The sequence below is a fragment of the Schistocerca gregaria genome, chromosome 5, assembly GCF_023897955.1.
Source record: "Schistocerca gregaria isolate iqSchGreg1 chromosome 5, iqSchGreg1.2, whole genome shotgun sequence".
Classification (NCBI taxonomy): domain Eukaryota; kingdom Metazoa; phylum Arthropoda; class Insecta; order Orthoptera; family Acrididae; genus Schistocerca; species Schistocerca gregaria.
The window spans coordinates 162946193-162969740 of NC_064924.1; the positions used below are offsets into that span (position 1 = coordinate 162946193).

The window sequence follows — 23548 nt, forward strand, 5'->3', positions numbered from 1 at the left end:
CATTGTGCAAGCGCCTATGAATATCTGTGACGCTCTGGTTTTCCGCCAAAAGGAAGACCATGACTGACAGGTCTTTGCGTGCAACGCAGCTCTGTAATAGACGTCAGTTCGAAGATTACGTGTGGCGCCGCCACTTATCGTACCTTCATGAAATTACAGGGGCTGAAGTGGGAGTACTTCACAATGTCCCTCAACAAATTCTGCATTTGTTCAGCCGAAATTGGACCAGAAAAAATGTGTTGCATTGTTAACCTGAATGGCCCTCGTATTAATTCAGCCATCTGACCGCACCACGTCAGCCGCTCGGCAGATATTGCGAGAAAAAGGATCTCAACAATAATTCGACGAAGGGTTTTGCATTCGGCTAGAAGGTGTGATATGTCGAATACTTCTTCAGGCTGAACATTCAAGCCAGTTTCTTAACTGCAGTTCTTGTGTGCTCGTCACATCAGTGATCACAATAGCGAAGTATATAGTTAAAAGAGCGGGAAACGTAACAAAAACCGGGTTGACGCCAGTTGTAACAGGAAACTGGTATGTGAGACCGCCGTCATGCTGGCATCTGTACATCTACACCTATACTCCGGATGCCACTATCATTTTCTTTCCGGTTACAATCGTGGATGGTGAGCGGAAAGAATGATTACTTGTAGGCCTTCGTGCGATCTCGAATCTCTCTCATGGTCTTTCGTGAGGTATACGTAGGATGTTCAAATGGCTCTAAAGATTACGGGACTATGGGACATCTGAGATCATCAGTCCCCTAGAACTTAGAACTACTTAAACCTAACCAACCTAAGGACATCACACACATCCATGCCCGAGGCAGGATTCGAACCTGCGATCGTAGCAGCTGCACGGTTCCGGGCTGAAGCGCCTAGAACCGTTCGGCCACAGCGGCCGGCTATACGTAGGAGGAAGAAATACATTAGTTGACTCTTCGGAAAGCAAACAGACAGAATAAATCGTACCACGATACACAATGCCTCTTTTGTAACGTCTGCCACTGAGATTGGGTAAGCATCTGCGTGATGTCCTCGCGCTTAAACCTGTTGCGAAACGTGGGGCTCTTCTTTGGATCTTCTCTACTTCCATTATCAGTCCTTTCTGGTACGGGTCCCAGGGTAACGAGCAATATTCAAGTGTTGGTCGAACGGGAGTTTTGTAAGCTACCTTGCTCCTGGTTACACATTCTCAGAAGTCTTCCAATAGGTGTCTGGCGTCTGACTTTCCTATGGTTACTATTGTGTGGTCGTTCCTCTCAAATCCCTCCGTACTCATACTGCCAGATATCTGATGGGGTCCGCAGCTCGTGGTCGTGCTGTAGCGTTCTCGCTTCCCACGCCCGCCGGGTTCGATTCCCGGCGGGGTCAGGGAGCTTCTCTGCCTCGTGATGACTGGGTGTTGTGTGCTGTCCTTAGGTTAGTTAGGTTTAAATAGTTCTAAGTTCTAGGGGACTGATGACCATAGATGTTAAGTCCCACAGTGCTCAGAGCCATTTGAACCATTTATCTAATGGGTGTGACTGCTTTCGTAGTCTCAAAATAATGGGTAATTCCGCCTGTTTACGTGGAATACATTAAAGCGTTACTGCACTCTAGGGCAGCTTCAGTAAGGGTACCGTATTAATGCTGGACACGAGCAGTTGCTTGCTGACGACAACACCTGTCCTATAGCTGTTAGGCCGACCGCTCACACACCAGGCAGACTTCAGTGGGTGCTGGTTGGTCGGCAAACAGCAATGCACCACAGCCGGCACTGTTGACGTTTAATTAGCAGCGGAACAACTGCTCGCGACGCAACTCCGCTCCGCTGCGCCATATCGTAATTCAATTGCAGACCACCGGGTTCCAAATGCAGACATTCTGTCCTTCCCAGCGCGCGACCATCACGCTCGTATTTCATGCTCCACGGCCGTCTTTCGGCTTCATATCCTAATCCAGTGGCTACTATCTACGTCAAAGTCCCTAGAAATGTTAATAAATTGTATTTCTACCAACTGGAGTTTCCAAACTGTGTTAATGAACACAACGCAGAATCGAGTAATGTAGTACCTGCTGCACCTCGGGGATCAGAGAACTTTATTTTTTATTTTTCCCCTAGATTGTTTTCTTTTATCGATTCTATGGACTTATGAAAGCAAAATCATCAACTCGGGACACTGTCTCAGGATGAAAGAGTGCAAATGGGGCGGACAATTAAATGTTCAAATGGCGCTGAGAACTATGGGACTTAATATATGAGGTCATCAGTCCCCTAGAACTTAGAACTACTTAAACCTAACTAACCCCGGACATCACAGACATCCATGCCAGAAGCAGGATTCGTACCTGCGACCGTAGCGGTCGCGCGGCTCCAGATTGACAATTAATTGTAAAGGTAATCATCACAGCATGTCTGACGTTAATTTGGCAAAAGCCTGGAAAACTTAAACTGAAATCCGAATGGTATCTCGGGATCTGAGTCCGTTTTACCAAGAACACGAGTGGGTTCTGTACCTAGAGTCAGGAATCAATCAACCTTATGCAAGCGCTCGGAAACTTTGAAAAGAAATCTCTCTAGCAACACTGACGGAGAATGGCCTATGCTGCAAATACGCTCTCTTCCACTTGTTAACTACAGCGTTTTGTAACAAGGTCTTTTTCATAATAGTTGTAATCTTCACAAAGTGCTGTTGTAACCTAGACTAACTGACACAAGACATCTGCCTCGATGAGACTGAGGAACTCCGTCCGAGCCACACAGCGGTACTCCAAAGAAAACATCGTACGAAAATTTAATGTAACCGTGACACACCTGAACGTTAACCACGGGCGCTACAAAAAAAAGTCTGCACCGTCTCTTGAGAGACGTCTTGCTATACTGTGACAGTGGAGAAGAAGAAGATCGTAAGCCTGTGTTACTTGCTGGGTCGACGATGGAAACAAGAGGGGAAGCCCCAGTCTTGCTGTTCAGGAACATGGAGCGTAGCGGACGATTAAGCGCGTAAACGCTGCTGGCAACAGCGGACGCCAAGATTTTCAAGTTAATAACAAATTCCCTTGCGGCGGTGAAAGTGGAACTTTCACAGTGCATAGCACTTCAGCAAAGATACAAGATTTTAAAGCAACTTTAGTTTATTAATTAACTGTTTTGTTTGTGATACTGTATGTTTATCTAATTTGTATGTGCAATGTTAGCACGAAATGGTATAAACCTAGCCCGTGTTCTTCAAGTACGTCGGGGCAAATTTGGTATTCGGATCTCGGAATGGAATGATGTGTGTATGAATTGAACATGTAATATTGTGACTTTGGGGTAAACGAGCCGCGCGGGATTAGTCGAGCGGTCTCAGGCGCTGCAGTCATAGACTGTGCGGCTGGTCCCGGCGGAGGTTCGAGTCCTCCCTCGGGCATGGGTGTGTGTGTTTGTCCTTGGGATAATTTAGGTTAAGTAGTGTGTAAGCTTAGGGACTGATGACCTTAGCAGTTAAGTGCCATACGATTTCACACACATTTTTGGGTAAACGAGATCGATCGTGTACTGTAGATGGCTGTATGACTACATAAATTGAAGCCAATAAAAATGTAACTGCCGGGTGTTTAATGTTTTCCATCACAGGCTTCTAGGTGTTATGATGGGACTTAGTAGAAAAAGTTTTGCAAAGCAACTCATGTCGCCGCACGGGGTAGCATCGCGGTCTGAGGCGCATTGCCACGGTTCGCGTGGCTCCTCCCCCGAGAAATGTTAGATTAACTAGTGTGTAAGCCTAGGGACCGATGACCTCAGCAGTTTGATCCCATAGGAACTTACCACAAATTTCCAATTTCCAACACATGTCCAGAAATGTACCGTTTGAATGTATGAGGGACGGTTAAAAAGTTTCCTTTCGAAGGTCGTACAGACAATCAGGCAAAATCGCCGTGAGCCTGAGACAATCATCCCACCGAAGTACTACGCTGAAGATACCATGTGTGTTGAGCACACAGGTCAGAACTCATTGTCGCCGCTCCGTGCGTACCGTGAAGCGGGAGATTTGAAAGTGCTCCGACCTTCAAACTTATTTTACTTCCAAAGGCTACATTTCCGGACTCGGGGTCCTTATCCAGCATTTACGTATTAACTCCCCAGTACAACCCTTAGAAGTCTACAACAGGAGTTGTGAAACACCTAGCATAAAAAAAGGTCGAGGGAGAGACTCGTCCGAGGCGAGTAGCGACCACGAAGGGAAAATTAAATTCTTATCGGTAGAAATGAGCTTGAACTATCAATGTTGGAAGGTAATCGTAATTCCTTTTTGATTTACTCTGGTATTTTTCCTCTATGGACCGGGTGTACTCTAGTGAAGAACAGCGTTATTTCTACCTAAGCTCGCTGATTAATGTGATTGTGTTGTACGGCTCAAGAGCGCTTCTGAATAGCAGGTAATAATAACTGAGCACAGTACAACAGGCTGGGACAAGCCAACGAATGACAGACTGGAGACGCAGTCTCCTCTATAGATAACGCGCCTGCTGCGACAATAGGGCTTCTTTTCAGGAGTAACTAATGTGAATTCATCTTAAGTTAAACTCGGGTAGCAGTAGGCCTTCTTGGCGCATATTGATCACCGCGTCATTTCGGATGGGAGGGCACAAGCAGAGTCGCGAAGATGATTGTATCGCGAACAATCAAGGAGGCTACCTTGCGCGCTGACGTGACGCTGTGTCGGGAGATAAATACAGGAAGCTCTAGAGACTGGCCCGTTTACTCTGTCTGATTCCTCTGCGAGGAAGACAAGAAGAGCTGGAGGAAAAACTCCTGCCGAGGATAACGCACTCTCAAGCAAACCATTTCCCCTCGGAGGAACAGTGAGGGCAGCTGAATGAATACGCTCTGTGAGGCAATTCGCGTGAGACTGAAGGAAGGGTGAGTACCTGGAGAACCGACAAAGTCACGGAAGAACTGGAAACAAATCTAGCGCTGGCAGTCATGTTTAAACCCCCCCTGCTCTTTCGTTCGGTCTAGGAGTTGCGATTTTGACTTTTCGCGACGTTTCCCGGATACAACATAGGAGATCTGTAGCTTACACTGCTGTCAGTTCAGAGTGGTGCCGAGGACGATAACTGCGTAAAGTGAGCTTTTGGGAATTGTCTTTAAACCCCTCATAAAAACGCACTCGAAAGAAACATGTCGGGAGTAACGAGAAGGGACAAGAAAATGGATAAATGCATGGAAAAGAGGTAAGCGAAGAATATCACAATCAGTATTACGAAACTGAAATGGCGACTCGCTAGGCAGAGGAGCTGACGGACTCTTTGTTGTACTTCTCATGATAATGGGAGATGAATAAACGTAATCAGAACAATACAGGACAAGTAAAGTTAGAGATCGTAAAATGTGGAGGAGTCTAGAGATAGACCACTGACCAGCACTGAATAAAAATGACTGGTGGTGGTGGTGGTGGTGGTGGTGGTGGTAGTGATAATAATGATGATGATGAAGAGGAGGAGGAGGAGGGCGAGGAAGGGGATGACAATTTCCACAAAATTTCACTTTCGAAATATGCTAATCATAATGCGGCAATCAGCAATGAAAAGTTCTGAGGCGCAACCAGTAGGAACAGCGGAATACATAACATCGCGGACCGTGACATTATAGATGGAACTGCGCTAGCCACTACAAGAATCAGACGTCGGAAACGTAAGCTTCTTCATGAAGGCGTCCGTCCAGAGTGCAACATTTTCATTCCTGTGTAGTGCAACCCACTAAGTAGTGTCTTCTTCTTGAAAGCAAAAGATGGTGGTGACCATGATAAGCAATATTTTTTATCATTTAAGCTTCGAGTCCCCACTGTTTAAACTCACAACGCGGTGAACGGTCCGATGAATGCTTCATAACGTAAATGTGCGTGCCCCCTTTAGCTTTGACCAGAAATACGGATAGTATTGTAAGTAAGGTGGAAGGGAAAACGTTGTATACTGATATCTTTTGGTCGACGAAGAAGACACACACCGTATCAGTATATATGCCACCTTTCGAGCGAGTTACAAAACGATGATCATGGAGATAGCTCTTGTTACACTGTACCTCCAATTGTCAATACATGCAGTTTCTGTCATTTGGAACAAAATGTGGACCGTTTGCCTCCTTTGTATGCTCCTTGTAAAAGACTATTTCTAGGACTCACTTGCATTTAATTTCTTGTGACTAAAATCAGACGTTTCAGTCGAGATATGCGATTCTGTCATTGAGTTACTGCACATGGTATATCATCAACGGCACACGGATTCTGCTGTACCTCCACGAAAAACAAATTTAATGTGGTTATTTCAGGTGTCTGGGGAGATTACGCATCAAGAAGTAGCTGAAATTAGAAACAGAAGTTCCAGCTTCACTAATCCTTTACCTGGGCTTTAACTGCAATTTCAACACAAAAACTATTACACTCTTTGGAATAATAATCTTCTCAACCTGTTTCCCATTTCACATTTAACGCTGAGCGAAAACCGGCAGGTACAAAAATATTTAGAGACAATTGATGTTTGAGCTTATATATAATTATGAGGTTTCAAACAATGGGAATTCAGGGTTGTACTTGACTGCGGTAAACTACCATTTCTCCTGTGGTTCGGAATACTCCCCATGCACGTGAAACAATGCCGCGAGGAATACTAAACTCCTGGAAAACACTCGTCACACTTTGTCCTTCTTCCAGTTTCCCCATGATTCGTCGGCGTGTGAAGTCATTCGGATGTTGTTACGAAGAATACCATCACAGTGCAACGTAACTGCCCGCTGGTGAGGAGACGCTACCTTTCCCCGTTCCTTCAAATGCCTGGCACTGCGGAGCCAGCCCCATTTGGCGCTATATTCATGTTGACCTCACCACTTTATTTGCCTGACGTCAAGCAACAAGTCCTCGCATTTTCATTCGCTTCCACCTGGTAGGTAATATGTCACTTTACTTTATCTGTCTTATCATCCAAGTTTTGCAAAAGCAGTGTATTAGCTGTACTGTGGCGGTAGAATAGGGATTTCGCGCAAAATACCTGTTAAAACTCTTAACATACCCTGTGATCGTGGTACAAGAAAACAATGGGGATTGGCTACAAAACTGGCAACTTGGATGCAACTGTCAGCTCAGACCATCAAGCTGTGCGAGAAATTATTCTCCATTTGGCTAGTAATACGACAACATTTCGCGCGAGTCCTGGACACAGGACGCCACAGGGAGCTTTCAAGCGTATTCTGCGCGAACACCTCCGACTAAACTTACGCAAGGTCACAATCCTCATATACAGCGTATAATTATGGGCTGATTTCGAAAACCGGCTCTAGACCGCTCTTTCTGCTACGAAACTAATATCTCCTGTCGATGCCATGTTTGCTGTCTCTGTCAACATACAGTGTGGCAACAGAAAACGAACGGTGGACACTGTAACGGCAGCATTAATTCAGTTTGCTCAATGTGAGTTAAAGAACTTTTCCATGTGGCTGATTACTGATAGAGATGGCTATCGGACGAAATTAACTCTCTGGGCTTCCGGATTTATATATGAATGCAACTGGTTGCTCGCAATAAACTCATCAACCTGATCAAATTAACTACGTAGTAATTTCCAGGTTGTAATAGATTTTAACAAGTATTACTAAACTTCGACGCAGTTAATCTCTCGGCACAGATATTCCTTCCGCGCCGATTACCACAGACACACCAAGTGCTCATATATTACTTCAGGCGCTGTCGTAATCTCATTAACTCTTTGTAATGCCAGTCTGTAAAATACTAGTTCTATCCTATTTGCATATGTAGAAATTTGGAGTTATATCTTTAAAATATAGAAAACGCATGCAAACAAAAATTGAAAGAATTCTAATACGATGATTACGAGAGAACAATATGTACATGGCCTTACCGAAGTAATCAACTTCTTCTCATATTATTTATGCACAGAATTTTTTTAGATCGCATATACATATTAACCCTTATTATGGCATGTATCGGCCTGAACCATCAGCAGATCCATAAGAAAAAGATAACGTAAGGAGAAACCCACATAAGCTAACGTACAAACAGGTTGTCATGAAATTTCAGCCAGCCGTTTTGGCCGATCGGTTCTAGCTGCTTCAGTCTGGAATCGCGCGACCGCTACGGTCGCAGGTTTGAATCCTGCCTCGGGCATGGATGTGTGTGATGTCCTTAGGTTGGTTAGGTTTAAGTAGTTCTAAGTTAGAGGGGACTGATGACCTCAGATGTTAAGTCCCATAGTGCTCATAGCCATTTGAACCTTTTTTCTTTTATTTATTTATTTATTTATGTTTTTTTGAAATTTCAAGATGGCAATTTCAAGATGTGTGGCCTTCCAGATCCCGAGACCTAAGTCCATGTGAGTTCTGGTTGTGGTGATATCTGAAAGATCTTGTCTATAGACATGTAGGCTATTCGATCCTTTCCTGATCAGACAGATTGCATCCGATGACACATCACTATGATTATATCAGATATGCTGCAAGCAACTGTTAACTATGCCTTGTTACGCATGCAGCATGTTGCTGCGTACGGAACCATATTTAATAGATGTTGTAACTTGTAACCATATCCTAATAAACGTAACAGAACGACAGTTATCATGTGCTTGATCTTCACTCCCCTTTCCCTCCACTCATACCATGTCCAGACTGCTTAGAGCGCCATATTGTCACCTGCAGAAAGTGGAACTATTTTTTTTTTCAGCATACTACAAGAGCGCACCGATTAATGAACATACTTACGATGTTTCAGAGTCCACCGATGTATACAGCAATCCTATCATGTTCTACTTAAACCTAACTAACCTAAGGACATCACACACACTCATGCCCGAGGCAGGATTCGAACCTGCGACCGTAGCGGTAGCGCGGTTCGAAACTGTGGCGCCTAGAACCGCTCCCCCCCCCCCCCCCCCCCCCCCCTCCACGGCCGGCCGGCCAGCCGATGAAACCTGGAACATTTGCATAAGGAGAGAAAGATCGGGGGCTTTTGACGCTCACACCCGCTCAACTACGAAGAGTTTCAAGGCGATTAGTTTTAGCTGAATAGTGTCATGACTAGAAGTTTCACAATTTCCCCGCGTCCTCTTATTGTGATACTAGACATAGCTTCGGCTGTCGTTGCAAGACACGTTTATGACGGAAATATATTTATTGGAAACACTGGCGGAAACGTTGCTCAGTATCATGATGGGGTCAAATGCAATGGGGTAAATACGGTATGGCAGCATGGCGCGTGCCAACGGCCCCGAATCCGTGGGGGGAAAACAGGGAGAACAACATGAGGAAAGGGTAGAGGCAGAGCAAAATAGAAAAGAGAAGATGCAGAGAAAGAAGAAGGAAAGGGGCGGAGATGAATGATTTGAAATCTTTCTGACATTTAGAATGGTGAGTGTTTAGCCTACACACCCCTTGTACGAAGACTCTTGTGTCTTGTGCTCGATTGCTCGTTATGCCAAATGAGTCAACATAAGTGTAATGAGTTCGTCTGTGTTCGTAATTTTGTTTGTTAGTGACTCTCTTTGTTAGGACTACGAAATAGGCTTATCTCACTAGGGGTAAGATAGATACTGCCTACAGGAAAATTAAAGAGACCTTTGGAGAAAAGAGAGCCACTTGTATGAATATCAAGAGCTCAGATGGAAACCCAGTTCTAAGCAAAGAAGGGAAAGCAGAAAGGTGGAAGGAGTATACAGAGGGTCTATACAAGGGCGATGTATTTGAGGACAATATTATGGAAATGGAAGAGGATGTAGATGAAGATGAAATGGGAGATACGATTCTGCATGAAGAATTTGACAGAGCACTGAAAGACCTGAGTCGAAACAAGGCCCCGGGAGTAGACAACATTCCATTAGAACTACTGACGGCCTTGGGTGAGCTAGTCCTGACAAAACTCTATCATCTGGTGAGCAAGATGTATGAGACAGGCAAAATACCCTCAGACTTCAAGAAGAATATAATAATTCCAGTCCCAAAAAGAGCAGGTGTAGACAGACGTGAAAATTACCGAACTATCCGTTTAATAAGTCACAGTTGCAAAATACTAACGCGAATTCTTTACAGACGAATGGAAAAACTGGTAGAAGCCGACCTCGGCGAAGATCAGTTTGGATTCCGCAGAAATGTTGGAACACGTGAGGCAATACTGTCCCTACGACTTATCTTAGAAGCTAGATTAAGGAAAGGCAAACCTAAATTTCTGGCATTTGTAGACTTAGAGAAAGCTTTTGACAACGTTGAATGGAATAAATTCTTTCAAATTCGAAAGGTGGCAGGGGTAAAATACAGGGAGCGAAAGGCTATTTACAATTTGTACAGAAACCAGATGGCAGTTATAAGAGTCGAGGGGCATGAAAGGGAAGCAGCGGTTGGGAAGGGAGTGAGGCAGGGTCGTAGCCTGTCCCGGATGTTATTCAATCTGTATATTGAGCAAGTAGTAAAGGAAACAAAAGAAGAATTCGGAGTAGGTATTAACGTCCATGGAGAAGAAATAAAAACGTTGAGGTTCGCCGATGACGTTGTAATTCTGTCAGAGACAACAAAGGACTTGGAAGAGCTGTTGAACGGAGGATATAAGATGATCATCAACAAAAGCAAAAGGAGGATAATGGAATGTAGTCGAATTAAGTCGGGTGATGTTGAGGGTATTAGATTAGGAAACGAGACACTTAAAGTAGTAAAGGAGTTTCGCTATTTGGGGAGCAAAATAACTGATGATGGTCGAAGTAGAGAGGAAATAAAATGTAGACTGGCAATGGCAAGGAAAGCGTTTCTGAAGAAGAGAAATTTGTTAACATCGAGTATAGATTTAAGTGTGAGGAAGTCGTTTTTGAAAGTATTTGTATGGAGTGTAGGCATGTATGGAAGTGAAACATGGACGATAAATAGTTTAGACAAGAAAAGAATAGAAGCTTTCGAAATGTGGTGCTACAGAAGAATGCTGAAGATTAGATGGGTAGGTCACATAACTAATGAGAAGGTATTGAATAGAATTGGGGAGAAGAGAAGTTTGTGGCACAACTTGACCAAAAGAAAGGATCGGTTGGTAGGACATGTTCTTAGGCATCAAGGGATCACAAATTTAGCATTGGCGGGCAGCGTGGAGGGTAAAAATCGTAGAGGGAGACTAAGAGATGAATACACTAAGTAGATTCAGAAGGATGTAGGCTGCAGTAGGTACTGGGAGATGAAGAAGCTTGCACAGGATGAAGTAGCGTGGAGAGCTGCAACAAACCAATCTCAGGATTGAAGACCACAACAACAACGACAACAACAACAACAAGTGCTAGCCACTGATCAGAAGTGAAATAATGCAAAGAGATTGCGTTTTTATTGCAAGATATACGATTCTGGACTGTGTGTTGTTTTGTGTTTTGAATTATGTCAAACACGAAAGTAATGAGGTGTGGGTACCTTTCATTTCATACTAAAGCCATGACGACTACGCAGAAATAGGGATTAAAAAAACGCGGTGAGACGTCAGAAGAAGACCTGGGGGAGAGCCGTCCGCGGAAGACTACGTTCGTACTAGAGCAGTGTCTCCGAGCAGCAGGTGCATTTGTTTAAGTGCTGTTGTTCCAGCATTTGTTTTTGCTTCTCTTCTGGCACTGTACACAATACGTGTTTCCACCATCAAAGAGCCGCCTGAAAGGAGGCGTACAACGCGATGCCGCGAGGGAAAGGTATGCCGGGTGAGGGGGTAAGGGAGAAAGGGTGTTGGCAGCGGAAGTGCAGGTGTCTTCCGGGATTGAAATTTGCGCTCGGGAAATCCGCCCCGCACGCCTCGACAAATGGTGGATCGTTGCCAGCGCCTTCAGCCCCGTAGTCACGCAGGTGCACAGCAGCGTATGCTGCGAAGCGAGGCACCCTTGTGTGGACGACACCGTGCAGGTTACCAGGGGCTGTGCGCGTGGTAAAACTGCGAAATGTCCGGGTTGTGGAAGTGCTTTCCGCTTCGGCATGGATAACTTTACCGTTAGTGTCACACACACAAAAATTCGTAGGGAAACGTACGAATGAAGGCTCCGTGACATTCAAATGGCGCCATCTCATTAAAAAAAAAAAAGAGAGAGAAAGAAAAAACAGCTAGAGGATTCTACGAGACGTCTTTTTTAAGTAAGTACCGTTTTGAAATTAAGAAAAGACGTGCTAAGATATCTCAATACTTTTATTTTTACATGAATGCATGTACCGCAGTCTACTTTTCTACATAATTTCCGTCAATATTGAGGCACTTGTCATAACATTGTACCCGTTTTTGATTACCCTCTTCATAGAAATGTGCCGCCTGACTTGTTAAGCACTGCAGCACCACTGTTTCGACTTCGTCGTCGTCGCCTTTAAGACGCTGACCGCCCAGGTGTTTCTTCAAGTGCAGGAACAGATGGTAGACACTGGGCGCAAGATCGGGGCTGTGCGGAGAACGATCTAGAGGGGGGCTAAGGGGTCCGCCGTCTCTTTCTAGGGGGTCCGTGGCGGCCACCCTTCACCAAATCGTGTAAAATAATGACTAAAAATGTGAAAATGAAATTCATCACTTTTTTTTCGTGTCAAAAACATGTGTACTTTTACTTAGGGGTCGTTTGTTATTCCGCTCACGGCGGTAGATGCGCTGAAACCTTTTACGCATGCGCGAAGCGAGCTTTGTCGACAAATCACAGCGCTCGCTGGCACGTATGCGGCCCCAGGCATCATTAAATGTTGCTTTGTCAGAGCACTACCTATTTCACAAGTCGATTTTTGACCTTCAAGTTGTTTTCATTCATCTCTAAACCAAAGACTATTCATACTTCGGGGGGGGGGGGGGGGGGGGGAGGTGTCATTGGGAACATGGAACTTGCATTAAGAAGCTTTCAATTCCCATGGGTTTCGCTCTGAAATTTAAAGTTGCTGTGCTCTTGACTGACTAGGGGTCCGCCACGGATTTTCCACTGAAGAAGGGGTCCACCAGCTGAAAAGATTGGGAAGCCCTGATCTAGAGTTTCCCATCGAAAAAATGTGATGAGTTCTTTCGTCTGATTCGCCACATGCGGACGGGCATTGTCTTGCAGCAAAACGATGCCCTTGCTCAACTTCCATGGACTGTTGCTTTGATTCTGGTGTGACGTAGGCCACCCATGTTTCATCGCCCGTAACAATTTGGCTTAAGAAATCAACACCGTCGTTGTGGTACCGCTAAAGGAAAGGCAGTGCACTGTTTAAACGTTTGGTTTTGTGCACATCCGTCAACATTTTCGGTACCCGATGTGCACACAATTTTCGGTAGTTCAAGTGCTCGGTCACAATGCCACACAAAACACTACGAAAAACTGTGGAAACTCATCCCGCAAAGAGGAAACTGTAAAGCGTCTATTTCCTCTCACCTTATTGTCCACTTCCTGCACCAAACTTTCATTAACTACTGAAGGACGCCCAATCCGTTGTTCATCGTGCACATTTGTGCCGCCATCTTTAAATGCTCTCATCCACTTTCTTACCATTTCATCACTCAATGTTTTCTCCGTAAACTGCACACATCTCACGATGAATCGCTTTTACGCCTTTAGCACTAAGAAATCTCGTAATTCACAGTCGGCGGGACTCCCGATTATCGGAGGCATTTTAAACACTCAGTACACAACGTAAACAAGGAAGAATCAGACTGTAATGGCGTCAGTGCGTAGATTAAAGTACAGGCTTTCATGTAAAACTAACATTCTTGAGATATCTTAGCACGCCTTTCTTAAAGTTCAAAACGGTACTTACATTATAATAAAAAAAAATAAAAAAAAACGCGTCGTAGCATTCACTTCGCGCCGCAGTCAGGTGTACGACTTTCGTTACTAGTTCAAAAATAGCGTCAAAAACATTATTCGCTGAAGCTAGATTGATTTTTTGGGACAAACTCAGTGCTCGAAATATTCCTGCTACGTTAAAAAGGGAATTCCTCCTGATGAGGCCAGATTAGTCGCGATTGTTTTTCATACCCATAAGTTTTACTTAAAGCGTACTATAAGCCAATCTGTAAACATCAAGACGCTTGCATGAAACTTCCTGGCAGATTAAAACTGTGTGCCGGACCGAGACTCGAACTCGGGACCTTTGCCTTTCGCGTCCAAGTGCTCTACCAACTGAGCTGCCGAAGCACAACTCACGCCCCGTCCTCACACCTTTAATTCCGCTAGTACCTCTTCTCCTACCTTCCAAACTGCACAGAAGCTCTCCTGCGAAGGCAAAGGTCCCGAGTTCGAATCTCGGCCCGAATACTGTTTTAATCTGCCAGGAAGTTTCACATCACTGCAGACTCCGCTGTAGAGTGAAAATTTCATTCTAAGACGCTTACATCTTTGTAGGTCATGTTCTGAGGCTTCAAGGGATCACAAATTTAGTATTGGAGGGCAGCGTGGAGGATAAAAATTGTAGAGGGAGACCAAGAGATGAATACACGAAGCAGATACAGAAGGATGTAGGTTGTAGTAGGTACTGGGAGATGAAGGAGCTTGCACAGGATAGATTAGCATGGAGAGGTGCATCAAACCAGTCTCAGGACTGAAGACCACAACAACAACAACAACACCAAGCACAACATATTCCTTTTATTTATTAATTTTGTTTCTCCAGTTATTTGCTTTGTAAGCTCTCTGCTTCTTCCATCTTCATTTATCTTACTACCTACGAAGTGGTATAAAGATGGTTCTAATGGCTCTGAGCACTATGGGACTTAACTTCTGAGGTCATCAGTCCCCTAGAACTTAGAAGTACTTAAACCTAACCAATCTACGGACATCATACGCATCCATGCCCGAGGTAGGATTCGAACCTGTGACCGTAGCGGTCGTACGGTTCCAGACTGTACCGCCTAGAACCGCTCGGCCATCTCGGCCGGTTAGTGGTATAATTCTATTTCCTTATTTTACATGGTCTCGCAATAATAATAATAATAATAAATAATAATAATAATAATAATAATAATAATAATCCACAGATTTTAAAGCAAATGGCAAGAAGCATTTATGAAAGCTGCAGTGTACTCTTGGAAGAGCTGGAACAACAATTTGACTTCAGTACAATGAGAGTTGTAAACACCCGCAGCGGCTCAGAGAGGCTTTTCATATTTCTGGACAGAGACGTTTGCTTCTTATCCAGCTCGAACCAGGCACAAAAAAAGTCTTACACAGCCTGAAGCACGGAGAGGCGCAGAAAGGGACAGAATCAAGTCCCCGATCGGAGACGGAATTTCTGTGGTCGTCTTTGTGCCAGAGAAGTCGATGAATTTCCATCTCTGAGTGGTATCGTGTCGCATTACAGAATGCAAGCCGCTTCTTCAAGATATAGAAGGCAGCGCTGCACGCAACAGTGGCTCGGACGCTGCCTAAGGGCCATGTACATCCACAGTAAGTTGCCTAATTTCATTAACATTCAGAGACAATGTTTCAAAACAGTCAGATATATTTGTCTGCGTGATCTGATTTTTTGACGCCGGATCATTTTAGGTCTAGGAAATGGCAGTGGCATCGCGACAGATAACTGTTGCAATTCTGAATCACGTCACAGCTCTATGGATTCTATTGTGCAATAAGAGATCATCATCTACTAAGGAACCGCGGCGGAGTACCACAACATTTCTACGAGAATCGGGGAATAAATTAACAGCTGCGTTGTGAAAAGCGAATGCCTGGTTTTCCTCTCAACGGATGTGGAAAAACCATAGATGGAGCGATGGACGTCTGAACGTCGCTCCTCTAGAATTGCGAGTCCGGTGTTGTAACCATCCGATCTCGCGCAGCTAGTGAGCCTGAATTCTTATGCTAATAACTTAGAAAAAAAAGTGATATTCAGATCTGAAAGCTGGTGTGCTATTCCGTCGGAAGATTTTGCACACGACACACGTAAGCTTCTAAATGTGCCAGGAACCCACTATTTTTATTTAATAAAGAATAATTTTCCTACTATGGTTTTGAATTTACACAACTTATAAGCCATGTAATAGTTTGACTTGAATACGTGGTAGCTAAGCACCTTCTTGTTAACTGAATAACGAAAAGGGGTCGTGGTGAGACGCAACGTAACTATGGATGCTTCGGCGAAACATCGTATTACAAAAGGCCGTTTCCAAGGCACAACAACAGTCTCACTCTGGCATGTAAAAACCACGTTAAAAACAATTATAGAAGGGAGTTGCGTAACATGGAGCTGTACGCCTGCTTCCGTGTCTTATTTACTGCACGGTAACAAAAACATTATTCACAAAACTTTCAGTTCGTACACGCCTTCTTTAAGAATTAATAAATGATCTGGCGTTACTGAAATACCAACCTATTTGAAAATGAACGTAAAGAAATTCCATTGACTTGCACTGCTAATGGTGACACCATGTTCCTACAATACTTTCTATTCTTGCATTATAATATTATTATTGCATTCAACTACTGTAATTATTTATGTTCGCAGTATTAACAATTGTTAAACAGTCCGACCGTATATTCGACTGACTGAGGTCAGTAAATGTATGAAATACGGTATCGTTTTGAATGCTCAGCAGCTATGCTTTCCCTCGTCTGTTGTCTGGGTGCTGTAAATGTGGTTTATGTATACAAGGGTGATACGGGGTTCTGCCCACAGTGCGTGCGAAAGCGTGGGACGTCTCGTTGTTGCAATCAGCTGATACAGAATTAAACTCTGTGACGGAGTTGTTGTGCTAGTGGACTTTTCTGACGAATTCAAACTGTTGCCAGTTCAAGGTAGGAATCCCTTCCCCTTGCCTTTTCTCCGCCACCGCTCTATCAACTTGGTCACATTAACATTTTTTGAAGGTCTGCCTCAAAGCTTCAGTCTAACCGAAACACTGCCTCAACCGATATTGCTGTTATTTTTATTATTTTTTTATGTTGCTATGTTATACGTTATTCACAACAACGCATATACCAGGCTAAGTGCGAGGAAGGCGTGAAACATGCGACTTAACAATGCCATATTTTGAGAATGAAATTATCACTCTGCAGCGGAGTGTGCGCTGATATGAAACTTCCTCGGAGATTAAAACTGTGTGCCGGAACGAGACTCGAACTCGGGACCTTTGCCTTTCGAGGGCAACTGCTCTACCAACTGAGCTACCCAAGCACGACTCACGCCCCGTCCTCACAGCTTTAATTCCGCCAGTACCTCGTCTCCTACCTTCCGAACTTCCATGTGACCGCGACATCATTTCTTCCTGGAGTGCTAGGTCTGCAAGGTATGTAGGAGAGCTTCTGCGAAGTTTGGAAGGTAGGAGACGAGGTACTGGCGGAATTAAAGCTGCGAGGACGGGTCGTGAGTCGTGCTTGGGTGGCTCAGTTGGTAGAGCACTTGCCCGCGAAATGCAAAGGTTACGAATTCCAGTCTCGGTCCGGCACACAGTTTTAATCTGCCAGGAAGTTTCATATCAGCGTACACTCCGCTGCAGAGTGAAAATTTCATTCTAAAAACATCCCCCACGCTGTGGCTAAGCCATGCCTCCGCAATATCCTTTCTTCCGGGAGTGCTATTTCTGCAAGGTATGCAAGAGGGCTTCTGCGAAGTTTGGAAGCTAGGAGACGAGGTAATGGCGGAATTAAAGCTGCGTGGACGGGTCGTGAGTCGTGCTTCGGTGGCTCAGTTGGTAGAGCACTTGCCCGCGAAAGGCCAAGGTCCCGATTTCGAGTCGCGCTCCGGCACATAGTTTTAATCTGCCAGGAAGTTCCAATGCCATAATATGTTCATTCGCCACACATTAATAACGGCATTTTTTGCTCATTCGCGACACATTAGAGTGAGGCAAGCCGTTGTAGAACTTCGTTGTTTCTAGCCAAACATCCCAGGGGACTGGGAATGGGGCTGTATAATTCCTAGCTATGAGTAATTGGGGGAGGGGAGGGGGGAGGTTCCGCACCGACATTCGCCTGATAACCAAGGAAAACTAGCGAGTTCGCACTATTTTAATTTACTTCGAGAAAAATGTTTTCCACTGCCACAGAAACAAATTAAATAAACGTGTGTGTGTGTGTGTGTGTGTGTGTGTGTGTGTGTGTGCGCGCGCTTTTTTCTGAAGGAATAAGTGGAAAATGGCTCTTATCGCATATGCCTGTTCGCCTGTCATCCGATTAGAACGAAAAGTTATGCTATAATTAAACGGAAACCACGTGAAACGTTTTAATCGTCACTGGATGTGGAGGAGGGAGGGAAATTTCGAAAGGGCAGAGGGTCACGGTAACAAAGAGCTCGGAAGGATGGCTCCGCTGTGAAACAGTGACACGTGAGGGGATGCGAGATCGCCAGTTTCTGACCTTGTTGTAGCTAACGGGAATTTATAGCAACACTCCATGGAAAAGGATCGTGTTAAAAGCATAATGAATTGAGAGCCTCATGGGCTCAGTGGAAAATGCAGGAATTCATCAACTTTTATTGAATAAATAAGCCAATTTCCCTGGCATTGTAGCAGTTTGTTCGTCTGTATACGTACATCACATCTGTCGATTTCCGTCTCATTTGGATGATTTCTTCCTGGTGCGTCTTTTTTTCTCGTTTTTATGCCTCAGAGCGTATTATATTAGACGATACTATAATATTTTCATCAGTCACGCTAGACTTAGGTTTGCCATAATATAGGCACAGAAAATGTTTGAGATGTAGAGAAGGTGATTTTGCACTAATTTTCGAAAATTCTGTAAGGACTATATTACGTGTGTTACATACTAGATGTCTGCAGCTAACAGAAGGACACAAAAAGTAAATCAAATGTTTTGCTTCACACCCTTTCCCAGTGCCACGGCTTCTTGCAGTGAAGAAAAGTAAGGCCTCGCACCTGCGAGCAAACGAAAGTCCGAAAGCTGAAAACCAGTGTGCTGAACGCAAGCCGAGCGCGCTTCGGACAGAAAAAGGTGCTCTTAAGATTGGCGTCTGAAGCACCTGTTACCGTGGCTTCGGCTCCACCAGGGAATAATTATCGCCTCACCCCCCGCCCTCACCGTTATTAACTCTCTTCCCGGACTTCCCAGACTCCCTTTCAGATTGGAGTTCTTGTAATCATCTTACTCCAGCAGCGCACCTCATTTCATGCTCTCATTGTTCCCCCCCGCTGATTAAGACGATAAATGAAGTTGTAACGAGAGAACAAAATACGGGGTTGCAGATTTGAGAAAAACAAGTCAGACAACGCCGGTAAGACTAACTTCTTACTGTGGCTGCAACATAAGATTTGGTTGTTCAATTAACGGAAGAGATGCAAGCAATATCTTTCTCCTTGAATATAGTCAGGTACGTTTGTGAAAAGGACCTTGCCAACTTAGCACCTGAGAGCGAATTTATAGAGATTCTCACTCCACAAATATCATCGAGCAAGGTGGCTTCACTACTGTGCAGTAGTTAAGACACCGCGTAAAGCCACTATCATAAGTTTCTACTCAAAATTGTTTGAAGGCCACAGTGCTTTCATATGGCACAGAGCTGCATTCCTTTCATATGGTACAGAGCTGCATTCCTCCGACCTGTGAAGAACCTATCTGTTGATACGAAGACCTGCAGTTTAGCAGGCAGTCAGAAGCAGGTTTCATCCGGCCCACTTTCACCGTTCCAAATACACTACTGGTCATTAAAATTGCTACGCCAAGAAGAAATGCAGATAATAAACGGGTATTGATTGGACAAATATGTGATTACATATTCACGCAATTGGGGTGCATACATCCTGAGAAATCAGTACCCAGAACAACCACCTCTGGCCGTCATAACGGCCTTGATACGCCTGGGCATTGAGTCAAACAGAGCTTGGATGGCGTGTACACGTACAGCTGCCCATGCAGCTTCAACACAATACCACAGTTCATTAAGAGTAGTGACTGGCGTATTGTGACGACCCAGTTGCTCGGCCACCATTGACTAGACGTTTTCAGTTGGTGAGAAATGTGGAGAATGTGCTGGCCAGGGCAGCAGTCGAACATTTTCTGTATCCAGAGAGGCCCGTACAGGACATGCAACATGCGGTCGTGCATTATCCTGCCGAAATGTAGGGTTTCGCTGGGATCGAATGAAGGGTAGAGCCACGAGTCGTAACACATCTGAAATGTAACGCCCACTGTTCAAAGTGGCGTCAATGCGAACAAGAGGTGACCGAGACGTGTAACCAATGGCACCCCATACCATCACGCCGGGCAAAACGCCAGTATGGCGGTGACGAATATTCGTTTCCAATGAGCGTTCACCGCGATGTCGCCAAACACGGATGCGACCATCATGATGCTGGATTCTTCCGAAAAAATGACGTATTGCCATTCGTGCACCCAGGGTTCATCGTTGAGTACACCATCGCAGGCGCTCCTGTCTGTGATGCAGCGTCAAGGGTAACCGCAGCCATGTTCTCAGAGCTGATAGTCCAAGCTGCTGCAAACGTCGTCGAATTGTTCTTGCAGATGGTCGTTGTCTTGCAAATGTCCCCATCTGTTGACTCAGGGATCGAGGCGTGGCTGCACGATCCGTTACAGCCATGCGGATAAGATGCCTATCGTCTCGACTGCTAGTGATACGAGGCCTTTGGGATCCAGCACGGCCTTCCGTATTACCCTCCTGAAGCCACCGATTCCATATTCTGCTAACAGTCATTGGATCTCGACCAACGCGAGCAGCACTGTCGCGATACGATAAACCGCAATTGCGATAGGCTACAATCCGACCTTTATCAAAGTCGGAAACGTGATGGTACGCATTTCTCCTCCTTACACGAGGCACCACAATGTTTCACCAGTCAACCCCGGTCAACTGCTGTTTGGGTATGAGAAATCGGTTGGAAACTTTCCTCGTGTTAGCACGTTGTAGATGTCGCCACCGGCGCCAACCTTGTGTGAATGCTCTGAAAAGGTAATCATAGCATCTTCTTCCTGTGGGTTAAATTTCGCGTCTGTAGCACGTCATGTTCGTGTTGTAGCAATTTTAATGGCCAGTAGTGTATAACATGGATCTCCGCCGTTTCCATGTTTTGCCATGCCCTCTGAACCCTTGATTAACACATATTCTGCTTCGTTTTCGGTGTTATTTTGCTTTCCTCCCTCCCGCATCCTGTACCAGCTGATATAACTCCAAAATCTCTTCAAACATCTGGTATGTCTTCGTCAGTTTTATGTCTGCAAAAATTGAATCCACTGAATTCCCCATCCCTAAGAAGCTTAATCTACTATCAAGTATCTATCGCCATGTTTAACCTTCTTTCCCCATATATCCCATGCTCATTCCCAGGATAATTTCAACCACCTTCCCCTCTCCAATCATGAAATCATTATTGAGATCTACCTATCCTATCATCTTTAACCTACCCCACATTCAAAGAAAGGCTGCAATCCCATCCTTCCCCACCAACTTGCCCATATCCTATCGCCTACATACGGTCTCTTGGTCCTTCCCAATTCTCACCTCCCATTCTTTCTCACATCACTTTCCCTACAAGCTCATCTGCACCAGGAAATGTTTCGAGCAGCCCGCAGTATTTTCGCCTTTATATTTTACGCAGCAACACAAATTATCATCTCGACAACTAATGTTATATATTTTTTTCTAAAAATTTCATTCTGTGCTGAAGAGTGAATGATATTTCGCTTCCTGGTCGCCCTCTTCCTTGGGAGAATGTAAATAACAAATAAATGAAAAACAGCCTGCGTTTTTGCTGGAATAGTGTCTCTCCAAGCACCATTACTATGCACAAAATTTCATATACTCCCTCGTGCCTATCACGAACCATCCATCTAGTTACAATTCAAGCTCCTCATCCTCTTCATAAACTATATCTCCAATGTCTTCCACATCCACCCCGCCTACACAGTAACCCAACCCACAAAATCCCTTGTCAAAGCGCATACCACCGGCCCAAACATTGCCTATCCCCCCAAGAATCCTTTAGCTTTCAACCTAGATCCTCTTGTCACTGTAACGGAACCCTGACACCTTCCCATCCCAGCTTCAGCCTGCTGCTTCTACTCATACGGTTCTCATAGTTCCCAAATGATTCTTTCCGTCTTCTACCCAAACCTGTAAGTACCGTTCCTCATCTCTCTCTCTCTCTCTCTCTCTCTCTCTCTCTCTCTCCCGATCTGATCGTCTTCGTCAAGAGCTAACTATGTTGCATCGATCCCATACCAATCACAAATAACAACGTCAGCTCTTAGCCATATTTCCCAATCACTGTTTTACTCAGACATTTCATCAATATTAATCATTTATTTGTGCGGTGCATCTTCAACTTCTTGCGGCGTAATGAACAGTCCATTAAATTTCGGGCATGCAGCCGTGCAAATAAAATTTCCTCCACTGATATTTCGGCCGCGGCGGCCTATGTGGGTGCTCTTTCCTCGAAGACAGGCCGTATTGTTGAGAAACAGTGTGTTAAGGTGATCTTCCGTCCCCCCCCCCCCCCCCCCCCCCTCCACGAAGATTGCAGCTTTATTCGGCAAGGTGAAGGACGATTTACAGCTTTGTAAAGCGGGTGTGTATTAGATTCCTTGCGGAAATTGTGAGAAGTCGTACATAGGTCAAACAACACGCACCGTTCATGAGAGATGTGTGGAGCATCGAAGATACACACGCTTATTACAGCCAGGCAAGTCAGCTGTGGCCGAACATTTTATTGATACATGGCATTCCACGAATTACAGTGATGGGAACATTTTTACATCCACCTCTTCCATTTGGGAATCTGTCTTCAAGGAAGCTATAGAGATTGGATTAGGTAATAATTTAATAAACAGAGATAATGAGTTTAATTAGAACAAAGCATGGCATCCGGCTCTTGCGGTAACTAAACTCCAGATAAGTCGTCATGGTGTCACCGCCGCCGATCACACGTCGATAAGCGAATCGAAAGTCAGTACGCCTTCGCCACATGCGGCGCATGTGTAAGCGTGCTTCATGTCCGAAATTTAATGGAATACTTATTTTTGCATTTTAAACTCATCATTTTGTTTCAGTTGAAAAAACTAAGTCTTATGTTTTAACAACTGTTCCTACCATACACCTCTAGATCTTATGGGGGAACGAAAAAATTAGTAAACAAAAAAACTCCGTGTGCTATGTAACAACTTAATGTGGAGACAGACACCTCTTGTTCGTGATGGCACTATATTACTTACGGATCTGATCACGAGACATCGCGATTTTAGTGGTTTGGTAACATACCACATTTGTCAACTGTCTTCGTTATCAAAATGACTGATCTTTTGCTCAGACCACTCCGCATAATCACGCGTTCACTCTTTCACACTTTTTAAAATTATTTCATTTTCAATGCAAAAGATTGACGCAATACTTCAGGTCGCACCCTGTATGTCCACAAATACACATTTATCGCTGAGTCTGTCCTCGTTATTGAGAGAGGACGTACGCAGTTTTGACAAATTCACGCCACGTCGACTCACTGATGGATTGCACCGCGTTCAGGCGCTCTCGGATTATCGATCACTTGTACAGATGTCGGAACTGAATTTCCAAGCTGCTATTTTGGGCAGTTCCAATAATGCAATAAAGGCGGCGTTCTTTCAGACCTCGTAACTTCAAAGTGAACCATATAAACAGATGTAATGGA

The 23548-nt window shown here is 44.6% G+C and overlaps 1 protein-coding gene and 1 non-coding gene across 2 annotated transcripts in view; both read right to left on the reverse strand.

Annotated features, from left to right (window-relative positions):
- LOC126271950 (neural-cadherin) overlaps positions 1 to 23548 on the reverse strand; it is a 1775154-nt gene that overhangs the window by 350569 nt on the left and 1401037 nt on the right. The window lies entirely within an intron of this gene.
- On the reverse strand, positions 17018 to 17092 carry Trnas-cga (transfer RNA serine (anticodon CGA)). The gene has a single exon. It is a non-coding gene; the product is annotated as a tRNA-Ser (tRNA).